The sequence below is a fragment of the Elephantulus edwardii genome, unplaced genomic scaffold (assembly GCF_000299155.1).
Source record: "Elephantulus edwardii isolate Elephantulus edwardi_28Jun2011 unplaced genomic scaffold, EleEdw1.0 scaffold00239, whole genome shotgun sequence".
Taxonomy (NCBI): Eukaryota; Metazoa; Chordata; class Mammalia; order Macroscelidea; family Macroscelididae; genus Elephantulus; species Elephantulus edwardii.
The window spans coordinates 3,815,494-3,824,604 of NW_006399989.1; the positions used below are offsets into that span (position 1 = coordinate 3,815,494).

Genomic DNA, 9,111 nt, shown 5'->3' on the forward strand with positions numbered 1-9,111 from the left:
ATAAATGTCCTTTTAAATAGGAAGCCAATACAATCAATTCACTTGGCATTTCTCAAGCTGAAATAACTGAACAACAAAGCCAAATCTTAAATTGCAATACTGAAGGATTCTATGGATTCTATGAAGAAGAATATGGCATCAAGATCAGAGAAAAATTTATCAACAACCTGAGTTATGCAGATGACACAACCTTGCTCACTGAAAGGGAGGAGGACTTGAAGTGCTTGCTGCATTACAGAGAATCAAAAACAACAGCCTTCAATATGGGTTATATCTTAATATAAAAAAACACCCCAAAACCAAATATCCTCACCACAGGTCCAATAAGCAGCATCATAATAGGTGGAGAAAAGATTGAAATTGTCAACTATTTCATCTTACTTGAACCCATCCTTGGTACTAGCCATCAGGAAAATCTCTGTACTTATCATTGCTCCATAGTGTTACTCCCTAGCAACACACAAACCTCCACTGACAGATGACTGGTGGCTGCACAAGAAATGCATTGACTTGGAATTCAATCTAGATTTCCTGTATGGGAAGTGAGAATTCTTCAACTAAACTACCTCCGTCCACTGCCAGTCATTATTGCATTATTCTTACATTCTTGTTATAAATGGCGTTATGCTTCTAAAAGATTTTCAGAGGTCTATTATTTTAAAAGTGGAAGGCCAATCCTTCTTCCTAGTCTCTCTTAGGAGCTCCACTCTGGTATAGCATCTGACAGACAAGCACTATATCCCAAAGAGCAAATTATAGACAAGCAAAATAAGATGTATCTAGAATAGTAACATGCAAAGACACTTCCCCAATACAAGAACTGAAAGATAAATTTGGTAATTTGACATTGTTCATCCACACCTCCTGCCACCCCACCTCCAAAAGATGACAGAAGAAGAAACAATGCCATTGAATGCTAGAGAAGAGTATCAAACATATTATGGATTGCCAAGAGAACAAATAGCTCTGTGCTGGAGAGGATAAAACCAGTTTACTCTTTGGAGGCAAGGGTTTTAAAGCTCTTTCTTACATAGTCTTTGGAGAAGGGTATGCTTACTAGGATAGAAAGAGTAGGAGAAGAAGACCTTGGATAAGATGGATTGACACAGTGATTGTGACCTTGGGGTCAGACGTGTTAGAGGTGGTGAGGTTGGCTCAGGACAGGACAAGGTTCAGAGCCATTGTCCATTGGGTCACTTTGTGTTTTAGCCAGCTAGATGGCACAACTACTTCTGAAAAGCAAATAGGGAACATTATTGAAAGTCTCCTGCAACCCAATTAGTTGGGAAGAATCTTCTTGTGTCCTGTTAACAGAATATCAATTTCTCAAACTTGAGATCATCTTCAGATTGGAGCAAGAGGAGGAGCTGTGGATGCCGGAGAGGAGCTTGCACATCAGACCTGTTCAGGTGAATGAGTGCACAGACAAATGGGGACATGAAATGAAATCTCATCTTTTCAAGCAGAGTCCAGGCATTTGAAATGTTCTAAAGATAACCCATTAATTATAAAGACCAAAATTTCCAAATTTCTCCTCAGATATCTAACTGCTATCACTGCGTGTAACCCTTGCTGTCTTCATTTCTTAGGTACAGTTATAATTAAAAAAACCCTACAAAAAGGCCCTGTTCATGAATAGGAAGACTTAATGTCGTGAAAATGAAAATCCTACCAAAAGCAATCTACATGTTCAACGCAATCCCAGTTTGGATACCAGACTAATTTTTCAAGGAGATTAAAAGGGAAATTGCCAAATTTATTTGGAGAGTTAAGAGAACCCAAATAAGCAAAACACTTTTTTATTTAGCAAAACACTTCTGAAAAACAAAAATTAGGTGGGAGGCATAGCAATCCCTGACCTCAAAACCTATTACACAGCAGGAGTAACCAAAACAACATGATGCTGGTACAATGACAGGCACATAGACCAATGGAACGAACTGGCAGACACAGAAGAATTTAATGAAATAACATATGAGCAAGAGCCTATGGTGATGAAGGAAGAAGTTCAAGCTGCTTTGAAGGAAATAGCAAAAAATAAGGCCCCAGGAATAGATGGTATACCAATTGACATATTTCAGCTAACAGATGCTGTCCTGGATGTGCTCACCAAGTTGTCCCAAGAAATCTGGAGAACAACCACATGGCCAACTGACTGAAAGAGATCTATATTTTTTCCCATTCCTAAGAAAGGTGACCCAACAGAGTGTGGAAACTATAAAACAATATCATTGATTTCACATGCAAGCAAAATTCTGCTGAAGATTATCCAAAAATGACTGAAAAAGCACATCAGCAGAGAACTGCCGTAAGTCCAGGCTGGGTTTAGAAGGGGTCGTGGTACTAGGGATATTATAGCTGATGTTAGATGGATCTTAGCTGAAAGCAGAGAATACCAGAGGAATGTCTATCTGTGTTTCATTGACTATGCAAAGGCATTTGACTGTGTGGATCATAACAAATTGTGGCTGACTCTGAGAAGAATGGGAATCCCATAACACTTGATCATTCTAATGGGAAACCTATACTTGGACCAAGAGGCAGTCATCAGATCAGTGCAAGAAAACAGCATGGTTCAAAACTGGGAAAGGCATACACCAGGGATGTGTCCTATCTCCATACCTTTTCAACCTGTATGCGGGACAAATTATCCAAGAGGCTGGGCTCTATGAGGAGAAGTATGGCGTCAGGATTGGGGGAAGATCTATTAACAATCTGCGTTATGCAGATGACACAACCCTGCTTGCTGAAAGAGGAGGACCTGAAATGCTTGCTGCAGAGGGTCAAGGACTGAAGCCTTCAGTATGGATTGAAGCTCAATGTCAAGAAGACAAAGATTCTCACCACTGGACCAATTGGTAGCATCAGGATGGATGGTGAAGAGATTGAGATTGTTAACAACTTTAGTCTGCTTGGCTCCACGGTCAACACTCTTGGCACCAGCAGCCAGGAAATAAAAAAATGCATTGTGATGGGAAAGTCTGCTGTTAGGGACCTTTCCAGGGTACTGAAGAGCAATGGCGTCAGTCTGGAGACTAAGGTGCGTCTTTGCAATCACTTGTTATGCATCAGAGAGTTGGACAATAACTAGGGAGGATAGAAGGAGAATTGATGCCTTTGAGCTGTGGTGCTGGAGAAGAGTATTGAATGTACCATGGACTGCCAAGAAAACAAACAGATTCAGCCTGGAGAGGGTTAAACCAGGCTGCCCCTTGGAGGCAAGGATTCTGGGGCTTTGTCTGACATACTCTGGACATGTTGTAAGAAGGGAGAGGTCCTTGGAGAGGGACATCATGCTTGCAGGGTGGAGGGACAGCACAGGAGAAGACCCTCTATGAGGTGGATTGATTCAGTGACTGGGGTAATCGGGATGGGTGTGTCAGAGGCAGTGTGATTGGCACAGGATAGAGCAGGGTTTAGGGCTGTCTAGTTGCAAGCGACTCGACGGCACATAACAACAACAACATCTATAGTCAGGTGATATTCGACAAGGAAATCAAAGTTATCAAATGGGGAAATGACAATCTCTTCAACAAATGTACTTCCATATGCAGAAAGCTGAAACAGGTTCCACATCTCACATCATACACAAAAATCAACTCAAGGTGGATCAGAGCCCTGGGAGTAAAGCCCATAAGAAACAAACTGGCATGAAGCTTAGAAGCCCTAGTTCATGGTATAAAGAGACTGCCAAATACAGCCAGAAATGCACACTCTGAAGAGGATAAAATTGAGTAATGGGACCTTCTGAAGATTAAATCCTTGTGCACATCAAAAACTTTTCCCAACAAAGTGAAAAGAAAACCCACCGCTGGGAACAAACATCTGGTAATATCATCTCAGACAAGAGTTTCATAATGAAAGTTTACAGACTACTCCTGGGCTTCCACAAGAAAAAGACTGATAACCCAATTACAAAATGGGCAAAAGACATGGAAAAAGTCTTTACAGAGGAAGATATTGAATGGGAAACAGAAATGCTGAATGCTCCATGAAGAAATGATGAAATGAAGAAATGCTCCAAATCACTGGCAATAAGAGAGAGGCAAATAGAAAACAAACCATCTCACTCTAGTAAGAGTGGCAAAGTTTAACAGGGCAGCAAGTAATAAATGTTGGAGAGGATGTGGAGAGATAGGAACTCCCCCCCACCCCAGTTTGAGAAATCTTTATTAGAATAAACCCAAGAGCCACTGATAATTAGCACAGCCTATAAAATAAAATAAGCAGTAGCATAAACGAAGTAAAATACATATAAGATTGTAAGTCTCGTTGCAAGCATGAGAAAAGGACTCAGCGAAGGTGTTTTTTGTTAAGAAATTCCTTTGTAACCTGGGGATATAACATAAAGCCACAGGTTTTACGACATTACACAAGCCCCAAGGAAGAACATGAGTTGATTTTGTTGCAAGGACAAAAGGTAACTGCTTATGAAAATAGTGATTTCTTGTTTGAAGTTTAACAAATATCATGCTAAGGAACTTGGTGAAGATGAAAGAAAAGTGTCTGAAGGTCAAAAGCTGAGATAAATCTCATCAATGGCACAATACTGTGAGTCAGCTCAGGCTACAATTATGCCATTCTTTACTATTTCATCTTTTTCTGGTGAGGTTGATGTGGAAGCAGAGGTTTGGAATTTTGGAGAGGGGAAACAGAAAATTACTAGCCAGCATCCCAAGTTCCTCAGCTGCAGCCAAAATCTATGTGCTGAGGCCCAGAATACATTGAGGTCCAACATAATTTCCCTCACAACATGGAGGTCATCTCCATGGCCCAGTCACTTAAAGGGTGTGTTGCTTAGGATACTGAATGCACGTGCAGGTAAAAGGAATTACTACCCTTTGCTTCGTTAGAAGCACTCAAAGAATATTAAACCTCAATATAACAAAACAATTGAACACACAATACATGTGTTTGTACCTAATATATTATCTGAATTTTATTAATAAAATTATATCTCTCCTTATCTATTTCTTGGATCTGAAGTGTTTATTCATACGCAGTAATTCATGTGAAGGACAAATATCTCTTTATTTTTCATATCACTAAAATATTTCATATTTGCTGTTTTTCAGGTCAGCTTTCCTAAGATATTTCTCTTGTGCCCATTTAGTTTTAGAAGAATATCATCATATACTATAATGCCAGTATTCTGTTTTATTTTCATTTGTGGTTGCTCTGATGTTAAACACTGTGATGCTGATGTGTCAAATGCGATAATAGTTACCCATGGTGGACAGTGTTTGGTGGAGCTCCCAAGAGATGCATAATAAAGTGAACTGGGTAGGGGGGGTTGTATAACAATGAAAGATTTTTTTTCAAAGAGAAAAGCAAAATTGGGGGGAGGGGTGGGCAGGGGGGAAATGTGCAACAATGAATGAATCGAAATCCATGTTCTCTATAAACTTTCATTAACATCTCAATTAAGAAAAAACACAACAGACTTGGAAGCAGGAGTGACATCCACTTGTGAAATAGCTTGCCTCCGGAAACTCTATGAACTTAGAGAAATGATGAAAGTTATGCAGGTGTTCAGGTCTTTTGTTCATAGGGTCGCTATGAATCGTCTACGACTGGACTGCACTTAACAACAACAACAACAACAACAACATATATTTTGTAAAAAAAAAAAAAGAGCTCTTTTAAATTTTGTACCATGATATTTACAGCTGAGGGAAAAAAATTTCAACTGAAGTGTAAAGTAGTTAACAACGCAAAATGATTCAATCCTTTTAGAGTTTACAAAAGATGTTTTCCAGATAGACATTTAATAAATAAACAGCACTTGGAAGAAGTCCTTTGAAAACAGGCTGAGGAGTATATCACTTCCATGTTTTGCACAGATTTTCTTACTAGGTCAGATCTGAAAATTTACTGTCGAGAAACAAGTAACCCAAATTCATACAAATGGTACGTTTTTTAAACAGAGATCACCACGTAGGTCATCATTAGGAGTGCCTGTTGCAAATGCCATTGATCAGAGCGTTAATCTAAATCTTTCACTTCATGACAAATTTCCTCTGTAAAGTCTGAGCACTTTGCATTGCCTCCCAGGTCTTTTGTTAAGCTTTTCCCGTCTTTAATTGTAACAAAGCATGTGGTCTCAATCTTTGCAGCTTGGTCAAAAAGCCCCATGTGACACAACATTATCACAGAACTGAGAAGGAGGGCCTTGGGGTTGGCCATGTCCTTGCCTGCTATATCCATGGTGGTTCCATGAACCAACTAGAAGACAGCAACTCCATTGGCTCCAATGTTGCCACTGGGTGTCACACCAAGACCTGCAATCAATTCTGTATGCAGGTCACCATAACAAAAACATCAAACTGGGATGGATCTTTTATCATATTCAAACATACTCTCTCAAGGTGTATTTCATTAAATTTAATATCTTTACAGTTTTCTACAACTTCCCTGCATTTTTGCAGAAAAAGCTCATCTAATATTCTCATGATGTTGGCTTTATGCACAGCCATGATGTTGCTCTGGTGATTGTTTCGGGCATACTCAAAGGCAAACTTAGCAATGCGCTTGCTCACCTGCTCAGTGTTTAGCTTAATACTCTGCACAACTTCTTCTATGATCACATGCTCAATGACTTTGTATTCTCCCTCTGTGTTCTCTCAAATGGTGACAATATTTTTTATAACCTTTGATTGAGACACATGGTCGGTTATTGGATGGAATAAAGGTCAAATGTTTTATGCAGCAACAAATTCATAGACGGGTGACCAGTTGCTATTGGGGTCTTCAAAGGGCTTACAAGCCCATCTTGTTCTTATCCATTGACTCTATGGCCTCCGGAGGTATCATCAACTTTCCTCCTGGTCCTTGGATGGCAGTGACATTCCTCTCCTCCCACTGAATAGGTGCTTTGGCAGCGTCCAAGATCATAATTGCAGCGGAGATTTCTGGGCCAATGCCATCTCTCCACCAAAAAAATCTCTGGTCACCTGTTTTGGGTTGTGGTATGCCCCCAGCAGCCTAGAGACCCTGGAGATCCACACAGCCCCAGCCATCAGGTCTCTTCCTCTCACAGCAGCGACAGTCGAGAAAGGAATTCTTATACATTGTTGGTGGGATTATAAAATGGCACAACCATTATGGAAGGCAGTTTGGCGCTTCCTCAAAAAGCTGAAGATAGAAATTCCATATGACCCAGCTGTTCCACTACTTGGAATATATCCTGAGAAAATGAGAACTGAGGCACAAATTGAGACTTGTACATCAATGTTCATAGCAGTGCTATTCATCATTGCAAGAACATGGAAACAGCCCAGATGTCCAATCACAATCGAATGGATTGAGAAATTATGGTACATTCACACAATGGAATACTATGCAGCATACAGGAGCAATGATTTTGTAAATTGTTACCTAATTTAGGAGGGACTGCAGAGCATTATGCTGAGCGAACTAACTCAGTTTCATAAGGACAAATATTGTATAAAACCATTGTTTTAGAATGAGATTGAGTATGAGGATCCAAGGGGGGTGAGGTGGAGGGTGGAAGCAGAGGGATGAGGATGTGTGGGGGGGAAGAGGGGATTAATTATGGGGCTGTAAAATTTGATGGTTGGAGGGTGAGGGAAATTGGAAGAATCTGGTCTGGAAAACAATGTATTAAAATTTTGTAAATAAACTAGCATAATTTTTTAAAAAGGGGAGAAAGTGGCTTTAAAGAACAGAATTTTATGTTCACACAGTTCATGAGGTAGAAGTCTAAATTCATGAGGACAGAATTCAAAGGAAAATCTCTCTGTTGGCTCTGAGAGATCTTTGTCTTAGCTTCTGTATCCCCAGTATTGCTTTGGCAATCTCCACATGGCATCTACCTTCTCTTCACTCTGCTTATTTGTGTTTGCTTGTTTCCATATCTATGCTGCTTTTTATATCACTCAGAAGTGATTAAGTTTAGGACACTTTCTTTATAGGGATATGGTCTTATTAGCATAAAAAAGAAAACCATTACTTCCCAATGAGATTATGTCCAAAGGTACAAGGGTTAGGATTTGAGCATATATGTTGTGGAGATGCAATTTAATCTATTCAATTAGCTACTCTTTGCCCATCTCCTCCCCCCAATTCTTGCCATAACTACATGCAGAAACATTCAGACCATCACTTCATCCCAAAAGTCTTATCCATTCCAGCGTCGTATCTTTAAGTCCATAATCTCATCTTCTGAATTTTCTAATGAAGTACTGGTGAGTCTGAGAGTGTTCCATACTGGAGAGTTCCTCTCCATCTGTGGACTCATGAGAACTAGAATATCTGGTATCTGTTACTAAAGTGTAATGGAATAGGCACAAGGTAGGTAGGCATTTTCATTCCAAATGTAGAACACTGGAGAGAAAGAAAGGGTCATGGGTACCAAGTAAATTTAAAACTCAGCAGAACAAATTTCATTAGCTCTCAACACTAATGACATTGTCATACAGACTCTGGGAATTGACTCTCTGGATTCTGGGTGGTAGCCTCTCAGCCTTGAACATCTGTCCCACCTTCCAGGCTCACTAAGATGTCAGTTCAAAGACCTTAGCTTTAGTCCAATCCTCCTGGTCTACCTGAATGCTGTTCCCAGATCTATCAGTCACAGAATGTAGTTGTGGAAGATCCAGGACTTATTTCCTTAGTTTGTTCATAGATATAATTATTGTTGTTGTTATGTGTCATCGAGTCGCCTGCAACTCAAAGTGACCCTATGTACAAGAGCCCTAAACGCCCTTCTATCCTGTGCCAACCTAACCATCTCAAACACACTGATTCCCACCACTCCAGTAACAGAATCGATCCATCTCATCCAGGGGCTTCCTCTCCTGCACTGTCCCTCCACTCTCCCAAACATGACGTCCCTCTCCAAGGGCCACTCCCTCCTTGCAACATGCCCAAAGTATGTCAGACAAAGCTTCAGAATCTTTGACTCCAAGGAGCACTCCGGCTTCGCCCTCTCCAGAACAAACCTGTTTGTTCTCCTATACTCAGCACTCTTCTCCAGCACCACAGCTCAAAGGCATTAATTCTCTTTCTATCATCCCTATTCACTGTCCAACTCTTCGATGCATAGCACATAACTGCGAAGACTATAGCCCAGATCAGGCTCACCTTAGT

At 40.4% G+C, this 9,111-nt stretch overlaps 1 pseudogene; it reads right to left on the reverse strand.

Moving 5' to 3' along the window:
• Positions 1-5,985: 5,985 nt before the first annotated feature.
• LOC102866840 lies at positions 5,986-7,019 on the reverse strand (annotated as a pseudogene).
• Positions 7,020-9,111: the final 2,092 nt, after the last annotated feature.